We start from the raw sequence: 18,282 nt of genomic DNA, 5'->3' as shown, positions 1-18,282 counted from the left end.
ACTATCGTAAATTAGTATATAAAATTATCGTAAATGGAGGTGGCTACAGAATAACTTATTTTGTAGCTGGCTACTGAATATACTCTCCCTATATTATATTTATATATATATATATATATATATATATATATATATATATATATATATATATATATATATATATACACACACTGTTTTGTTATAATACACCTGGGTACATCCTATATATAGAATGCACCCAGGCCGGCGGGCGTACCAGCTTGGAGCAACCAGCGCACCCAAGCGAATACATGCATGCATGGAATTTTTTGTTGGTTCGAATCTTTGAAACAAATTTTCTCCTAAACCATAACCCCGAGTGACAAACCGTTTGTTGCATCCGACTCAATAAAATATTATGTGCAAAACTAGATCCAATATGGATATATTTTTTATCCTTTAAACGAGTTGCATGTCAATATACTACCGATTGCAACTCTGTCTACCACCTAGTTATAACTCTATGTATTATATGCATCTGGTCACTATAATCACGCCAAGTTGCAATTCGGAGTTGCAATCATATCTGAGTAGCAACTGTATTTGAAAAAAAAACTTCATCAAATATAGCCTTCATTGCAACCAGTGCTAAATACGATATAGCCAAGTTGCAATTGTGTTGTAGAAGTGCTTGCAACTCATAGTACAACATGTTGCAATTACGTATTTGAAAAAAAAAACTTCATCAAATACAGCCTTCATTGCAACTAGTGCTAAATACGCTACTGCCAAGTTGCAATTGTGTTGTAGAAGTGCTTGCAACTCATAGTATAACATATTGCAATTACGTATTTGAAAAAAAAAACTTCATCAAATACAGTCTTCATTGCAACCAGTGCTAAATACGCTACAACCAAGTTGCAATTGTGTTGTAGAAATGCTTGCAACTCATAGTACAACATATTGCAATTATATTTGAAAAAAAAACTTCATCAAATACAGCCTTCATGGATCTCGTTTTGTTCAGTATATTTTTTTCAACAACCTACTTCAAACAAAACTAAAATCGGATATATGGTTTAAAAGATATCATATTTTCCGTTTCGAATCAACAAAAGATTCGCTGCATGCATGCTTCCTGGTGGGTGGGTTTAGCAGTTAGGTGGCATCACGTAGTTGGTTATCTCCATTTAGTTTTGCATACATGCAGAAGCGTGGACTTACCTCTCGCTCGCCACTCGCGCTCGCGCTCGCGTGTCGGGTGCACTCGCTTCATAGAATGCACCCAGGTGTATTTTAGCTTCGTCCTCTATATATATATATATATATATATATATATATATATATATATATATATATATATATATATATATATATATATATATATATATATATATATATATATATATATATATATATATTGAGGATATAGGGACAACAAGAAAAGAGAAGAGGAAGTTTTGCAAGAGCCCGACTCGGCATACGTGTTGATGCAAATCTGGTCCTACATCTAAAGAGGTAGCTCGCTCGTGGATCAACTTGTAGCGGCATGGATGGAATCCCAAACCAGTCTAGCCGGTTTCGAAAGACTCACCACCGAAACCTAAAAACACCTCCAGGATGGGACCACACAGGAGCGGCGCACCTAGCAGGCACTACTGGAAAGTTAAAATTCTCTGTCGGTACAAGCGTAACCGACAAAAAAATTAACTTTATCCTGTTGGGTAGAGAAAAACGACAGGAAAATTTTAAAACCGATAGAAAAATTGTAAATATCCTATCGGTTTCTATCACTAGCAGAAAAATTGTTAATATCCTGTCGGTATTTTTGGTACACACAGGAAAAATTATATATTTTATGTCGGGTACAAATTTTTTCTGTTGGTATTTTTCTAACACACAGAAAAATTATGAGAAAAAATCAACGCGCCAAAATTTGCCGCCAGTCCGAGCATCCGGCGCCAAACGAAAACCCAAAAGGAATCTGGTCTAGCCTCCGGCGCAAAAAGGAAAAAAAAAAGAGGCCCACAACTCGTTCGTTTTTTTACAGAGCCCACAGCTCGTATGTGACCTAGTGACTTGGGCTAATAAAAAAATAAAAAACTCCCAAGAGAAATAGTAAACCGACAGTAAAATAATACAACCGACAGAAGCAAAATTCTAGACTTGACGACCCATAATTTTCCTGTCGACGCCCACCGACAAGAAAAATAGTAAACTGACAGTAAAATAATACAACCGATAGGAAAAAGTTATTTCCCTGTCGCTTTAGTTCTGTCGGAATTTTCCTGTCGTTATACCGACAGAGAAATTATTTTTAATTTTCCTTGTTGGTTTTTTGCTTTTTTCTGTCGGTTTTTTACCGACAGGAAAGTTTTGGTTTCCAGTAGTGAGGGTGTGTCCTAGGCTCAGCAGGCCAGCTAGGTTGTCATCTCATATATATCATGGATACGAGAGAAGCATAGCAGATGGTTTGAAATTGTAAGGTAGAAAAGATAAAAAGGTAGATTTGTATTGTTACATGCGATGTGATTACATACCCGCAATTGGTCGTGGCCCTTTATATTTATAAGGTCGATGGACTTATCTTGTTGGGAGATGAAAGTCTTATAAAAACTATGTCAGAATACAACTTTGATCCAACTCGATTTCCAGTGACCAAAACCAGCATAACCGGTTTCCCGTGGGCATGGATCTTCCCAAAACCGTAATTCTCTCATCGGAACTTTAATTTGAGTGTTATATATGTGCATTTTGATCGTCCCAATGACAGGAAAGTAATGGTGAAGTGCAATTTGTAGTTTGACATATTTGCATAAATGGAAAATTGGCTAAGCCATGTTTTCCCTGAACAGTCGGGATTTGCCAATTTTAGATGCAAACAACATGTTCGGAGAATGGGAAAGAAAATGGGACCAATGGCCTGTTTTAAATAAATCACTGTAATATGCAGGAGGCTTATAATTAATGCCGCGCCTTACAATTGACCATCATCCCATCATATGACGCCTAGGTACGCTGGTTTATTTTCTTTTGTAGCTAAATTAGATTGTATTGTTAAATCTTTATTTATAAAGTGGAAGAAATGACATGTCATGGATGTCTAACAAAATCTCAGTGACTTGATTAGGGCTTTTATCTTGCCCCTATATCTTGACGCCATTGCTAGGCCTTCTACCTTGGCCTCCAATAAATCCCCTGAATCTGTGGCATGGGCTTCATATATATTCCGCTGGAACGACACAAACTTTTTAAGGCTTATCCTTAATGGTAATGATATCCTCAGACACCAAAATGGGTTGTTTCCATATCTATTGCTTTCACGTACTCAAACCTTGTGGGCAACCACCTTCCCATCTTTTACGTTCGTCGGGGCGTATTGTTTGTTTCCTATGGTTGAGCAGCATGTACTTGAATTCAATTCCGCTTTTTATTTATTCATTCAGCTGGTTCAACTAGTTAATTCAACATTGGAGTATTCAATTAAATGCTCAAGAAGTCTGCAGTCAACTTGATTTGGCACTTAGTGTTAAACTCCGATGCCCAATATATATTATAATTGTTGGCACATGACACATAATATTGTTTGCAGCCACGCCAGGACACATCTTTACTGGTATAACATACTATAGCTAGCTCGATCTGCTCATCTTCTCAGCAACCACTAGATGCTTTCACATATAATCGATCTTATCAACTACTTATACCAACTAGATGATGTACGGCAGTACGCACAAACCGAAAGATGCCCCCTCTCAAAACAATGGCCTGTTTTAGGCTGGGAAACATTAGTCCCTGTTGAATCCACAAACCGGACTAAAACATCTTTAGTCCGGTTTCTAACCTTTAGTCCCGATTAGAGCCAGCAGTCAACTTGAATGCTCAAGAAGTCTGCCGTCAACTTGATTTGGCACTTAGTGTTAAAGTCCGATGCCGGGCCTATATTATAATCGCTGGCACACGACACATAATACTGTTTACAGCCACGCCCGGACACATCTTTACTGGTATAATAACATACTATAGTCAGCTCGATCTGCTTATCTTCTGAGCAACCGTACTACTAGATGCTTTCACATAGTAATCGATCTTATCAACTACTTGTACCAACTACGTGATGTACGGCAGTACGCACAAATGTACGGATACCTGACATCATACGCGAAGACAAAAAATCTAGTAGAGCAGGACCACAGCCTCGAAATCTAAATGGTCAATTACGTTTGGCACATGGCATGTTGGCTACATTATGTCGACATGTCTTTTCTCTGAATGACATCCACCAAAGTAGATACATAATTTTTTGATGATCTATGACGAAAATTTTTCATCACGGATTAACATGTTCCTTGTAGTGTTTGGTATCACCAACCGCACTAAAGGTCTCTTTTCTTTTTCTTTTCTTTTTTCTTTTATGATTCCTTTTCTATTCAATTTGTTTCAAAATAAGAATGAAACTAAAGGTATCACCAACCGCACTAAAGTATTCAACCGCACTAAAGTATTTCGTATATGTATTATATGCTACTATTGTACATCCATAAACTATACATATATTTCAAAATAAGAATGAAACTAATTAATAAGAGCTTATATATTACAATGAGATAATTCCCCTTCATCAAGTTAATACAAACCATAATAATTTAAACCAAGTTAATACAAACTAGATGTTCAAGTACTAGTACACACCAAAGTTCATGCAAACATAAGTAGATCACCAAGCTTAACTACTTTGTACTATGAACTCGGCGAAGTGTAGGTCACCGATGTAGTATGCTAAAATATCTTCGATGTAGAGCAACGCATTAAGTAGTGCATTCTACCTTGCTTCACAAGTATGAGCATAGGGTCTACTAACAACGATTAGCGGTGGTCGAGAAGTGGTTGCGTAAGAATCTCTTTTAGTCACAGGCAACTTGTTCTGAAATCCTTGTGTAGTGAGTGTTGGTCTTTCCACGGCATACCAATTATAACCCAAATGATACATTATCTGGTTTAGAATGGCTTTAAAGCTATAGCCTGCGTAGGTTAAGTCGTAGTCTTCAACATGTAAGTGTTGACAAAAAATGGATATGAGAACCAAACTTGTAGACATAATAATAAATATAAGCTATGCGATCCACTTCGAGTTACCACATCATTTTGGTTGTTTCGAGCAATATGTGCACAAAAGCCCGAAACATCATGAAAGGAGGCCGCATCTATGGCTTGTACCTTCATGGTGGATAATGTAGGCAGATTGTACCCAATATTCGCAAGCGTTATTAAACATGCATGACAACATATTTTTCTGCACTAGTTTTGTGGGATGCCTTCATTCCCGTCTCTAAAATTTGTACCACACCTCTACCCCTCCTAGTGGTGATGGAAAAGCCAATTCGACAATGGATGAATCGTCCATTTTCTACATCGAAGCTCTCAACATTCATGTCATCAGCCCCGAAATTTGAGAGTGTCTCTTCGAACCAATAGATCAGCTCAATTATCTACGGTACATTTAAGAATCACATATATACATATCAGAAAATATACATATGTACAAGCGTATTTAAAACATATTAATTTACTGAAAAACTATATTGTTGCTTACTATGCTGGGATGATTGCATGCTACATTTGGCAATATTGGATCAAATCCTCGATTATGACAATAGCCCCAACCTGATATATCCAGCGAAGGGAGACGTCCGGCCATCTCTTCTCACTAAAGCCAATATATCAAAATTGATATATATACAAAATATCAAAATTCATATCACTGAAGTCAATATTTTTCATATACCAAAATTCATATCACTAAAGACAATATATCAAAATTCATATCACTAAAGTCAATCTTTTTTCATATAACAAAATTCATATATCAAAATATATAACTAAAGTCGATATATCAAAATATATATTTTCTATACAAATGTATCACTAAAGTCAATATATAAAAATTCATATCACTAAATCCATATATCAAAATTGTTCTATTTTTTCTACATATATTGTCTACAACTTTATATTTTCTATTTTCTAAACTATGCAAATGACGGCGGACGATGACGAGTACCTGGACGGGGACGAGGACGACAGCGGCACCGCACGGTGGGGTAGGGTCCTGGACGGGGATGACGAGGACGGCGACGCACGGAAGATGGCTGCGGCGCACGGTGTGGAAAGGACCTGGACGGGGACGAGGACGACGGCGGCCTCCAATAAATCCCCTGAATACGTGCCATGGGCTTCGTATATATTCCGTTGGAACACAAAGTTTTTAAGGCTCATCCTTAGTGGCGATGATATCCTTGGACACCAAAATGGGTTGTTTCCATATCTATTGCTTTCACTCAGCCTTGTGGGCAACAACCTTCCCATTTTCTTACATTCTTCAGGACGTATTGTTTGTTCCTATGGTTGAGCAGCATGTACATGATAAAGACCTCAATGGGAATCATCATTTTCTCTTCTTTCTTGTAACCCTTTTCTTCTTGCCACGTTGATAGGACTAGGACTTGTGGTTTTGTGAGGACAAACTTGAAGCCCGGGGCTGAGGGCGCGTGTAACACCCTAAAATTTGCCTCTTTTGAAAATAGGTTTAAAATGATTTATTTCTGAATTTTGTGCTCATGAAATATAGGAAAATAAAAATTTTCATTAAATTAAAATTCATCTCAAGGTTTAGCAACATGGATGTGCATACATGCCGCTGCATTTGTTTCTTTGTATTGTGTGGATTTGATTTAAATTGGAAATATTCAAAATTTCTTTTGCAAATGAAATTAAAAATAGCTATGAAATAAAAGAAAAGAATAGAAAAGAAAATTCGAAGATAAAAGAATTTTTAAAGTAGTAAATTTTATTTTGGAGCATATGAAAATATATCATTTTTATTTGTATTAAAAAGTGTATTTTAAACCATATTTGGATTTGATTTGGTTTGTGTTTGAATTTGGTTTTGAAAACGAAATAGGAAAATAATGGGAAAATGGAAAAAACACTCCTCTCTCCTATCTGGCCCAGCAACCAGCCGGCCCAGCCGAGCCGTCCTCTCTGCCTCCTCACTCTCTCGGCCCTTGTCCCCTCCCTCCACTGCGCGACCCACTTCCTCGCTTGGCCCAGCATCGCCCCGTGTCTCTCTACGCGGCTCGTTCCAGCGCCGCAGCCCAGGACGGACACCGCCGCCTCCCTTCTCTCCTTTCCCGCTGACAACCCTGGCCCGCATGTCAGCTGCTTCCTTTTCCTCGTGTCATCACCGAACCGGTCTCCTCCGCCGCCGCCATCGCTTGGGAGTCCGCGCACGCCCCGCTCCGCGTCGTTGCCGTGCCCACCAAGCATCCCAGGCTCATAAATAGTCGAACGAGTCACACCGCCTCCCTACTCCTCCCTCCAGCGTCGCAGTCGCCTTCACCGAGCCGCCTATGGCCGCTGCCGCGCCACCGCGAGCTCCACTCCGCCCAATCGTGCCTGAGGCCATCACCTTGCCGTCATAGCTTCCCCCGAACCATCTATCGAGCTCGCCTCGAGCTCCTCTTGCTCCCCGTAGTCCTACCGTGCCTTATGGTGACCGGTAACGTCGAAGCCGACGCCGCCGGCGAAGTCCCGTCATGGCGCCGCCGTCCAGGTATTACGCCGGCGACCCCATCTCTCTCTCTCCACTCTCGGCCGTCCATTTGGAAATCTACGGCCCTGGTTACAAGATATCGGTTCGCAGTAATTTTTGCTAAAGAGCCCCTTCACTTTTCTGATTTCGAACCCGCGGTCCATTGCGTACTTCATAGTTTACGTTTTCTTCTTTTAAAAGCGTATTTTCCTCGGTTTAGATCCAAAATACGTTTTCACTTATTTATAGATTTGCCACTGATTTTGTTTTAGCCATAACTTCTCCGTTTTAACTCCGATTTGATCCGTTCAACTTGCGTTAGGTCCGTAATTTTATAATCTACGTGTTTATGCTACTGTTAGATGTGTTTTCAACTTTTAAAATTCGAGGTTGGATTTAATCTATTATTTCATTAAAGGAAATCTTGTTTAAATCATATCTTCTACGTTTTAGATCCGTTTTAGCCCATTCAAGTTGCATTAGATTCATATCGACGAGATCTACGCGTTAGTAACAGTGTTTACCATATTTCTATTTCTGAAATTTCATGGTTTAGATCATATCTTGAATAACAATTACGCAACTAGATTTTATAAATAAAATATAATTTGTTTCACTTTAGTTTTATAATTCAAATCTAAATTTGACTTAAATTATAATCTCTATGAAATATCTTATATATGTTTTTATATAATTAAACCACATGAAGTTAATAGTTTTATGAGTAGATCTTTCGGTAGTTGTATCTCTTCAACCGTAGCTCCGATTAGCGTGCTTTTCACGACTGTGTGTTCGTAGCGATGCGTAGAATCGTGTTTCAAACTCTTTTACTTATTTTTCTATGATTGGTGTGCTGTTCTAATTTAGATCTATTGTTTGCTTCGTGTATGATTGTACGGATGTTTGTGTGGTGCTTTATGAATTCGTCCAGTCGGTGAGATATACGTGGTGATCAAGAAGAAGAAGAAGAAGAAGAGTGTTGAAGATTTAAGCTTACTGAAGGATCGGTGTTTAAGGCAAGTATAGCATGGGATCTTCCTTGTTACCTATTCACTGTTAATCATTTAATTCATACTGCATGTGTCTACCTTGACTCCCACTAAGAATTTCCTAGTAATTTGTACCTTGTACCTTGATTCCTATCGGGTATTGCATTGGGTAGCTTTGCTAGTGCTCAACTACAACCATGATCTTGTAACTTGACTAATGTATTATGCAATAAACATTAAAAGATGCTTTTTAGCAACATGGAACAAGGGGGCTAGAGCATTGAGCTGTTTATGGTGCTCTAGATTCCTCTCCTTAAGTACTTATCTGTAAGTGATCATCCGGGACTTACAGTACAGCTGTGAGGGCTACATGGCTCTGGCTTTAGCTCAGTATGAGGACCTTTTCTAGCTTGTTAGTGGTTACCTTTATTGGCGTAAGAATGGCTTGACGAATCGGGTATAGTGCGGCCTCTGTCCCCTTGTGTATAGGCTGCGTGTCATTGTGCCATCGGGAAGGGGGGGCTCTACATCTGTTTGCCGAGTGAATCTAACGGCCCTAACTTGTTAGACGAACATTTGAAAGGCTTCATAGTGAACCCTGCCGACCTTCCTTGGTAGTGGGTCAAGAGGCTGATCACCTCGGGCGAAAGGGTAAATCACGACTCACAGTGAAAGTGTACAACCTCTGCAGAGTGTAAAACTGGTATGTCAGCTGTGCTCACAGTCACGAGCGGCCTTGGAACATTTATGGAATAGATGATGAACACTGATGATACTGATGATAAAGATGCTCACTAATGATTACCGTTTATGCTATTCATTATTCATGTTTACCTGATAATGTGTTTATGGGCTGGTGATAAACTTGTTGCTACTCAATTGCTAAAAGATGACTCATTAAAAGCTAATCGCAGTAAACCAGTGTCAGCCTTTTGAGCCTCATGAACCCCATGTTATATTTGTTGAGTACGACATGTACTTACGCTTGCTTTATTTTACACATATTTGGAAAAATCTCGGATGGGTACCAGATTGCTAGAGTTTGGAGGAATTAGGCTTGTGATCAACTAGTCAGTTGTCTCTGTGGATTTGGAGTCTTCACCCGAAGATCAGAGTTGTCTTTCCGTTGTTTGCTATCTGAGGTTATAATCTTTATACTAATACGATATGTATTTAAGCATTGTCTTTTGATATTACCCTTATTTGTAGCTATATGTGAGATTTGACTTCCTGGGCTCACATATAATGTGTATCTGGTTTTGTTCTGCTACAGCACGGTATGGCACTCACCATACCTTGATTTTCACTGTGAATCCTGACCCCTAGAATTGTCAGTCATTCGACCACCCCTCTGCTAACTGCCATGGACGCCGAGCTTTGAGGGGCCTTGTATCTATTCAATCCTACGTAGTAGCATTTTTTGATAGAATAAATGGCTTTCACTGTTAAATATGGGATCCGCTCATGAAATAAAGTGTATGACTGTATTTCTTGATAATTCAAAATATATTCAATTCCTTTTTTTACTAGAACCTACTTGGGGCCAGTTTGGTTGCCGAAATTTTTGGCAAAACGACACTGTGGCGTTTTCGTTGTTATTTGACAATTAGTGTCCAATCATAGTCTAATTAGGCTTAAAAGATTCGTCTCGTGGATTTCGTCTAAACTGTGTAATTAATTTTATTTTTTATTTATATTTAATGCTTCATGCATGCGTCCAAAGATTCGATGTGACGGAGAATCTTGAAAAATTTAGCATTTTGGGAGGGAACTAAACAGGCCCTTGAATTCGATTCCGCTTTTTATTTATTCATTCAGCTGGTTCAACTAGTTAATTCAACATCGGAGTATTCAATTAAATGCTCAAGAAGTTTGCAGTCAACTTTATTTGGCACTTAGTGTTAAAGTCCGATGCCCAATATATATTATAATTGTTGGCACATGACACATAATATTGTTTGCGGCCACGCCAGGACACATCTTTACTGGTATAACATACTATAGCTAGCTCGATCTGCTCATCTTCTCAGCAACCACTAGATGCTTTCACATATAATCGATCTTATCAACTACTTATACCAACTACATGATGTACGGCAGTACGCACAAACCGAAAGATGCCCCCTCTCAAAACAAGTACCCGGCCGTTTTGTTGTTCTCTATAGATAGATTAGGTAAACTATGATGGCAACAGAACCGTTTTCATGTGTTTGCACGGAAACAAATGTACGGATACCTGACATCATACGCGAAGACAAAAAATCTAGTAGAGCAGGACCACAGCCTCGAAATCTAAATGGTCAATTACGTTTGGCACATGGCATGTGGCTACATTATGTCGACATGTCTTTTCTCTGAATGACATCCACTACAGTAGATACATAATTTGATTGAAACAGATTTTTAAACATCACCTTATCATTGTAGAGGGAGGAGCATCGCCTTCTTTCTTTTACTAGATGAGTAAGCAGTTTGCTGAGCAATTTGGTTAGTAGGAATGATTTTGTATTTTGTATTTAACAATGGACAAACAAAAACTTTTGTGCGGGTACTTTTCAGGGAGACACGCTGACTTTGATTCTGGGCTTTGTTGTAGCAAATTGATGACTATTTTTTTCACGACTGTGCCTCGACACGTTTTTCATTAAGCAGAAGCAGAGCTCTAAACTTACAAAGATTGCACGGTAATCCAAGATTACCGAGCCACAAACACCCAGACATCACGCGGTTGTACTTACAAACAAGACTATTGCAACCTACGACAGACATAGCTAAGTCATCAGAGGAGCATCAGCAGCGACCGCAGATGCCTGAACCCCGCCAGACACCACAAATTGGCCTCGTACACAATCAGGAGAGTTAACTGAGCTGCTGAGGTTGATGAGTTACAGAAAGCTCCTTTCCTTCGAGATCATCCAACCAACTAGGAAGAAGAGTGAATCAAACCCTCAGCACACTTGCTTTGGGACCATCTTCCTATAGCGTAGCCACCAATGCAGAACTCTCTCCTCTTGCACAGGGACGACAACATCTAGATGCAACTTCCTTAGCTTGGTTGCCCAGACTTCTCTACAGATTCTATTTGTAGCAACGGGAGGCCTTTTACTGTAGAGGTGGCTGGAAATTGAGCCGCCTCTATAGTGGCCTCCACAACAAGCCGCCTCTAGAAATGCATAGTGCCTCTACAAATGCCTCTATTTTAGAGGCGGCTCTATTTCCAACCGCCTCTAAAAATTGATTTCTAGAGGCGACTCTATTTCCAGCTGCCTCTAAAAATCGATTTCTAGCCGCCTCCAAAAATAGGTGCTGCATTGTAAATTTGAATTTTTCAAATGACCTTGAATGAAGAAACAACCAAAACAAAAGTTGTAGATCTCAAAAAGTTATGCAACTTTGTAGTTGACAACTTTTTCATTTGAAGTCATCTATGCATGAAAAATTACGTTTGAATTTCTCACATTTGAAGTTCAAATTTTTTAAACGACCTCAGATTGAGAAACGACCAAATTGAAAGGAGTAGATCTCGAAACTTTATAGTTGACAACTTTTTTACTTTAAACTATCTTTGCAAGAAAAATTATGTTTGAATTTCCTCACATTTAAAATTCAATTTTTTGAAATGATCTTGGATGGAGAAATGACCAAAACAAAAGTTGTAGATCTCAAAAAGTTATGAAACTTTGTAGTTGACAACTTTTTCATTTGAATTTATCTATGTATGGAAAAGTATATTTGAATTTCTCACATTTGAAATTCAAAAGATTCAAACGACCTCAGATGGAGAAACGACCAAAACTAAAGTTGTAGATCTCGAAAAGTTATAAAACTTTATAGTTGACAACTTTTTCATTTGAATTTTTTTGAAGTCCCAAATACTCATTTTAAAACCGGATGAAGATAAAAGGAGGAGGACGAATATCCCATCTAGACATAAGTGATGTATGGGCGGAGTGGTTAGGAGATGAAGACACAAAAACACAGGTTGCGGGTTCGAGAGCCGGCAGCCGTGCACCGCGCGTTTTTCACGTGAATAATTGTGTGACTTGTGACTAGCGACGACGGGCGCGTGTGGCTGGCCAGTGGGGTCTCTAGGGATTATTATTTTTTGCTATGTTTTTTGCCCGAAATTTTGATTTAGTGACTTGCACAAGGCCAAGTACTATATATTTTGAAAACAAAACTAATTTCAAAGTAGGTTATATGATATTCCTATGATGAGGTCGCTTAACTCTAGAAAACTTAGGAACAAATTGCATTTTTCAAGCCACTAAATAAATTATAAAGGAAGAATAATATAAATACATTTTGTTTTGCTAACATACACAATGCCAATCAAGGCCTGCAGGACATGGGATCCAAATGACATGGCCAAGAAACACACTTGGAAGTAATGTGGAGCATTGGTTTGATATTGGTTGTATCAAGGATCAAGATGAAGGCATCTAAGGATTCGTGTGCTCACCCTAAATGCAAGAAAGCACAATCAGTTATAGAACCACCTTGGATACCAGTCAACCGAATTAGAGGATCACTATGAAGCGTTGGATGTGATGGAGGTGGATTCCATGGTTCGACCAGACTCATAGGAGTTCGCACGAACCCACATGTCAGTTCCATCACCTCACACTCCACTATAAGTAACCCGTACCTCCTCCACACTATAAATAGGGGTGTTGTTGCCACTCTCAACACACACTACAAGGGGAGCAAGCCTCCATTACTCTCAATATGTAGAAGTAGGATATCTTAATTGGGAGTTAGCGTTGAATTGAGTTAGTCTCAGGTTTCTTCTGTAAGTAGCTTTCGAAAGTCTGATATAGCTCTGGCATCTTTCTTTTGTAAGATTTGAATTATCCTAATATCTTCTCTATTTTAATTTAGTACTTCATTGTGTGCTACATACTTGTTGTAGTTGCCTTGACATCTAGTTAGACCAGTATAACTTTAGTCTTGGTTGGTATAGTTGGATCCTTCCATATCACAAGTTTCATCATTCCTTAGTGAATTCTCTAGTCTAATTCGTCCTACGAGATTAGAATAGTATTATAAAGTGTAACTGTGGTGTTTTTACTATCTAGTACATTGGTTTAAGAAATGCCCCACGGATGCGTGGTAGTCAGCACGTCGTGACAACCATGTCTGGCCTACATAGTCCACCATGTTAGGGCTGGTTCATAAATCGTACGGCTCTTTGCGGCTTAGCCCAAACACCCTTCTCATCCTTTCCGTTGTTGGTTTGGGTCGTGCCCCAAAGTGCCATGGATGGTCAACTATACAATATCTTGATCGTGGTTGTATCTTCTATGTTCTATGATAGTGTTGGTCCTTAGTAATAGGGAAGATCCTAGGAATCTTAGTATTCACTCATTGTCCTCTCAGCTAGCTAGACTACTCTTCTATCCTTATCGTGAAATTCTCTATTGTGTGTCATTAATCATAGCTTCTATCATATCACTTACCCCCACTTTAGTTTACTTGGTATATTAATTAGTAGATACATCCTTGTTAGTTATCAATACTCTTAAACCATTGCTTCTCTAAGGATAAATACGATACTCTGGAATATTCTTGGGTGAAGTACTAGAACGATATTATGTATGCTTGCTGAATTATCTTCTTGAGCATAAGAAATATCAACACTCATGCCATGAGTACTGAGGGTTGGTGTGTGCATCATATGGATGTTGAGTCGGCATTCCTCAATGGCGAGCTGCAAGAGGAGGTCTTCATCAAGCAGCCACTCAGTTACGTCCAGAAGGGCTATGAACAGAAGGTCCTCCACCTCGGCAAGACACACTATGGACTCTGTCAGGTCCCATGCACATGGTACGCCAAGCTAGACACTTCACTACTGTCACTTGGGTTCCATCGAAGTGACTCCGAGCATGTTGTGGGAGTGTATGCCCATGACCCCATGTTCACTAGTGGCAACCAAATCAACATCGACCAATTCAAGTTGGATATGAAGGGCACATTCCTGACGAGCAACTTGGGGCCACTACACTATTACCTCGGCCTAGAGGTGACATGGTCTACAACCGGCATTACCGCGAACCAGGTCTACAACCGGCATTACTGCAAACCAGAGTGCATAGGTGGCAAAGATTCTTGAAGGAGCCGGAATGGCTTGAGCATGTGCCTTTTGAAGCTTTTCACATGTGCCCCAGCCACATTCCAATGGAACACCATCTGAAACAGTAAGTTGAGCATTTCTCCTATTGGTGATTCTACTCAATATAGAAGGATTGTCGTTTGCTCCATTACTTGGTAAATTCAAGTCTGGACCTAGGATTATCAGTGGGCTATGTCAGTTGGTTCATGGAGAATTCGACCACCAAGCACATGGCAGTTGTGAAGAGGGTTCTGAGGGTGTTGTCGGCACCATCAACTATGGCCATTAGTACAATAGGGTAAAGCACAACTAGTTGGGTGCAATAACAGTGACCATGCTAGAGACATTGACACCCACAAGAGGAGCATCATTGGAATGCTCTTCTTCCTCAGTGTCGACGAAATATGGTCAGCAGTCTACCTAGGGGTATGCCCAAGGTAGTAGATTGTCGGCAGACAGATGCGCAAGCCACAAACAAGACGGTGACGCAAGATAGACACGAGGTTTTATCTAGGTTCGGTCGCCAAGAAGCCACAATCTGATCGTATTGTTGTATGTCAATGAGAGATGTTTTTTAGAGCGGTCCCCTACCCGCCTTATATAGTCGGGGGGCAGGGTTACAGATCTGGAAACTAATCCTAGTCAGTTACAATTGCCATAGGTGACCGGATAAGGATTCTTATTCTAACCGACCAAGATCTTGCTTGATCGCCAAATCTGTCTTGACTCCTTGCGCGGGACTCCGAACAGGTTGGCCGAGCCACGCGTCGTCTTTTGGTGTACCGGACCCACTGATCCGGGCCGGCCCAAGCTTAGCCGTAAGGGTATAGGGGTTAATACCCCCACAGCTAGTCCCCGAGCACCATGTATTATGCTGCGACACGCCATTTTAACCTTCTCCGAATAGTAAGGCTTGAGTCCCTGACATTTCTGTCCACCGTTGTCGCCGGAGAAGTAGGTTGTCCGAAGAATGTATGGTGCTCTTAAGAAAAAAGAAAAAGATTTCTATCCTGTGAAGTGTGCCCACTTGTATTTCTGAAAAGAAATATAAGTGAATCTTGAAGCGTAGCATCCTTGATCATCAGAGGCGTAGGGGTCGAAAAACAAACACATTCACCGCAAGGTGAAGTGTGCCCACTTAGTCCCCGAGCCTGGTAGTAGGTGACGTAGGCACATGGTGCCAGGGTCTAAAAAGAATTCCCAGTTAAGTTGAGAACCCAATCGTCGTATAGGCGATACGAGATGCACCGGCAGGTGCATCGTACCGATGTAGTCCCCGAGCTTGCTGGAAGGCGAGGTATGAGCCTTGTAGCAAGGTCTAAATAAATGTCTCTCAACTATATGTGAGTATAAATCACATGTAGCCGAGGAGAACGATCTCCGAGCAGTGGTCGGGACAGTTCCCGAGCACGATAGTAATCCGTTTAATCAGCCAAAGCATAAGGGTCGATTAAATAAACACATTCACCGCAAGGTGAAGTGTGCCCACTTAGTCCCCGAGCCTGGTAATAGGTGACATAGGCACGTGGTGCCAGGGTCTCAAAAGAATTTCCACTGGAGTTAAGAATCCAACCGTCGTACAGGCGATATGAGATGCACCGGCAGGTGCATCGTACCGATGTAGTCCCCGAGCTTGCTGGAAGGCGAGGTATGAGCCTTGTAGCAAGGTCTAAATAAATGTCTCTCAACTGTATGTGAGTACAAATCACATGTAGCCGAGGAGAACGATCTCTGAGCAGTGGTCGGGACAGTCCCCGAGCACATTAGTGGTCGGAGCAGCCCCCGAGCACGTTAGTGGTCGTAGCAGTCCCCGAGCACAGCAGTGGTCTGGGCAGTCCCCGAGCACGGTAGTGGTCGGAGCAGTCCGCGAGCACGGCAGTGGTCTGGGCAGTCCCCGAGCACGGTAGTGGTCGGATCAGTCTCCGAGCACGGCAGTGGTCTAGGCAGTCCCTGAGCACGGTAGTGATCTAGACCAGTCCCCGAGCACGACAGTGGTCTAGGCAGTCCCCGAGCACGGCAGTGATCTGGACCATCCTTGAGCACAAGACATGCAGCGAAAAAACGAATGCCGCTTGTACTATTGTCACACCCAATTTTAAGGATAAAATTGAATGCACAATACTCATGTGTGCCCAGGAAACAGTCACACACACAAGTCGACAAATCATATAAAGTATCATCACGGTGTCTCTTACATCACATCCATAATACAACTTAGTCTTACATCACACAGCGGAAAAATAAAAGATAATAAACTCTCATGGGCTTCATCACAGGGAAGGTCAACTGGTTGACCACAAGCCTAAAAATCCTCCGGGAAATCCACATACCCGTTGTCATCTGTTACCCATCCGGGATTTTTATCCAAATCAAGAAAATAAACAAGTGTAAGTACATCCCGTACTTAACAAGCTAACATGGGGTTATGAAGCTCAAAAGGTTGACACTGGTTTACTGCAGTTAGCATTTTTAGTAAGTCAAGCTTTTATTCTCAGGTATTATCAAGTTATGCTTAAGCTCCCATTTAACCCCATAAGAACAGATATCAAGGTCAAGTGTCTCATATAACATCATAGAACATCTTAAATGATCATCAACAAGTATCCGGTTATTCTGTGAGTTTTCCGGGCCGCTCGTGACCGTGAGCATGGCTGTTATAACAGTTTGTTACCCTCTGCAGAGGTGGTGCACATTCACCGCAAGTCGTGATCCCCATATGCCCGGGTTAATTACTCCCATGTCACTGCCAAGGTGAGCGGGCAGGGTACACTATGAAGCCATTTCATAGGTTTCTCTAACAAGTTAGGGCCGCTAGGTTTCCTTGGCAGGCAGATATAGGAACCCCCCTTTCCTATGGCACATATCCATCGTGGCTATACTCATAGGATCAGAGGCAGCCCTATACCCAACGTGGCAAGCCCCATCTGTGCCAAAAGGTAACCTCTAACTAGCTAGAAAAGATCCTATTACTGAGCTAAAGTCAGAGCCATATGACTCTCCCGGTTGCACTGTCAGTCCCAGCTTTTGCCGACAGATGAGTCCTTATGGAGGGCTGGGAGCAACATGATCAAAGGTCATTTGCACCTTCGCCCTATGGAACAGTTGTTATATATCATGTTAAACTCTTAGTTCCATAGAGTCATTCATCATCATGTAGATCAAGTTCAGTTAGAGCACTAGCAATCCACCCATATGCATTTAACCCATAGGAGACAAGGAACAGGATAAACAATCACTAGGATGTCCTTACGGGTATCAAAATTAGACACATGCAAATGAGTAATTGATTAAAGTGAAATAGGACTTCAAGGTAGGCCCATGCTATACTTGCCTTGGTTCACAAACTCTTGCTGGTCCTGCTGGTCGTCAAAGAATTCCTGATCTCCAACGTTCTCCTCACCGTCTGAACACGACCAACACGGCAACATACAACATTCCAAAAGCATTCATGCAAAGCAAACATTCCTATTATTAGAACAGTACACCAACAGTATAGAAAACAAGATAAAAGGTTTGTGAAAATAATCTACGTCTCGCTACGATCACGTCAACGCGAAATTCACGAAAAACAAAGCTAAAATGCGAAAGTTATGATTTAAACAGGTTTTCCTATAGCAATATATTTAATTAAA

This window comes from Miscanthus floridulus, chromosome 10, assembly GCF_019320115.1.
Source record: "Miscanthus floridulus cultivar M001 chromosome 10, ASM1932011v1, whole genome shotgun sequence".
NCBI lineage: Eukaryota > Viridiplantae > Streptophyta > Magnoliopsida > Poales > Poaceae > Miscanthus > Miscanthus floridulus.
Note: the sequence above shows the minus strand (reverse complement) of the source record.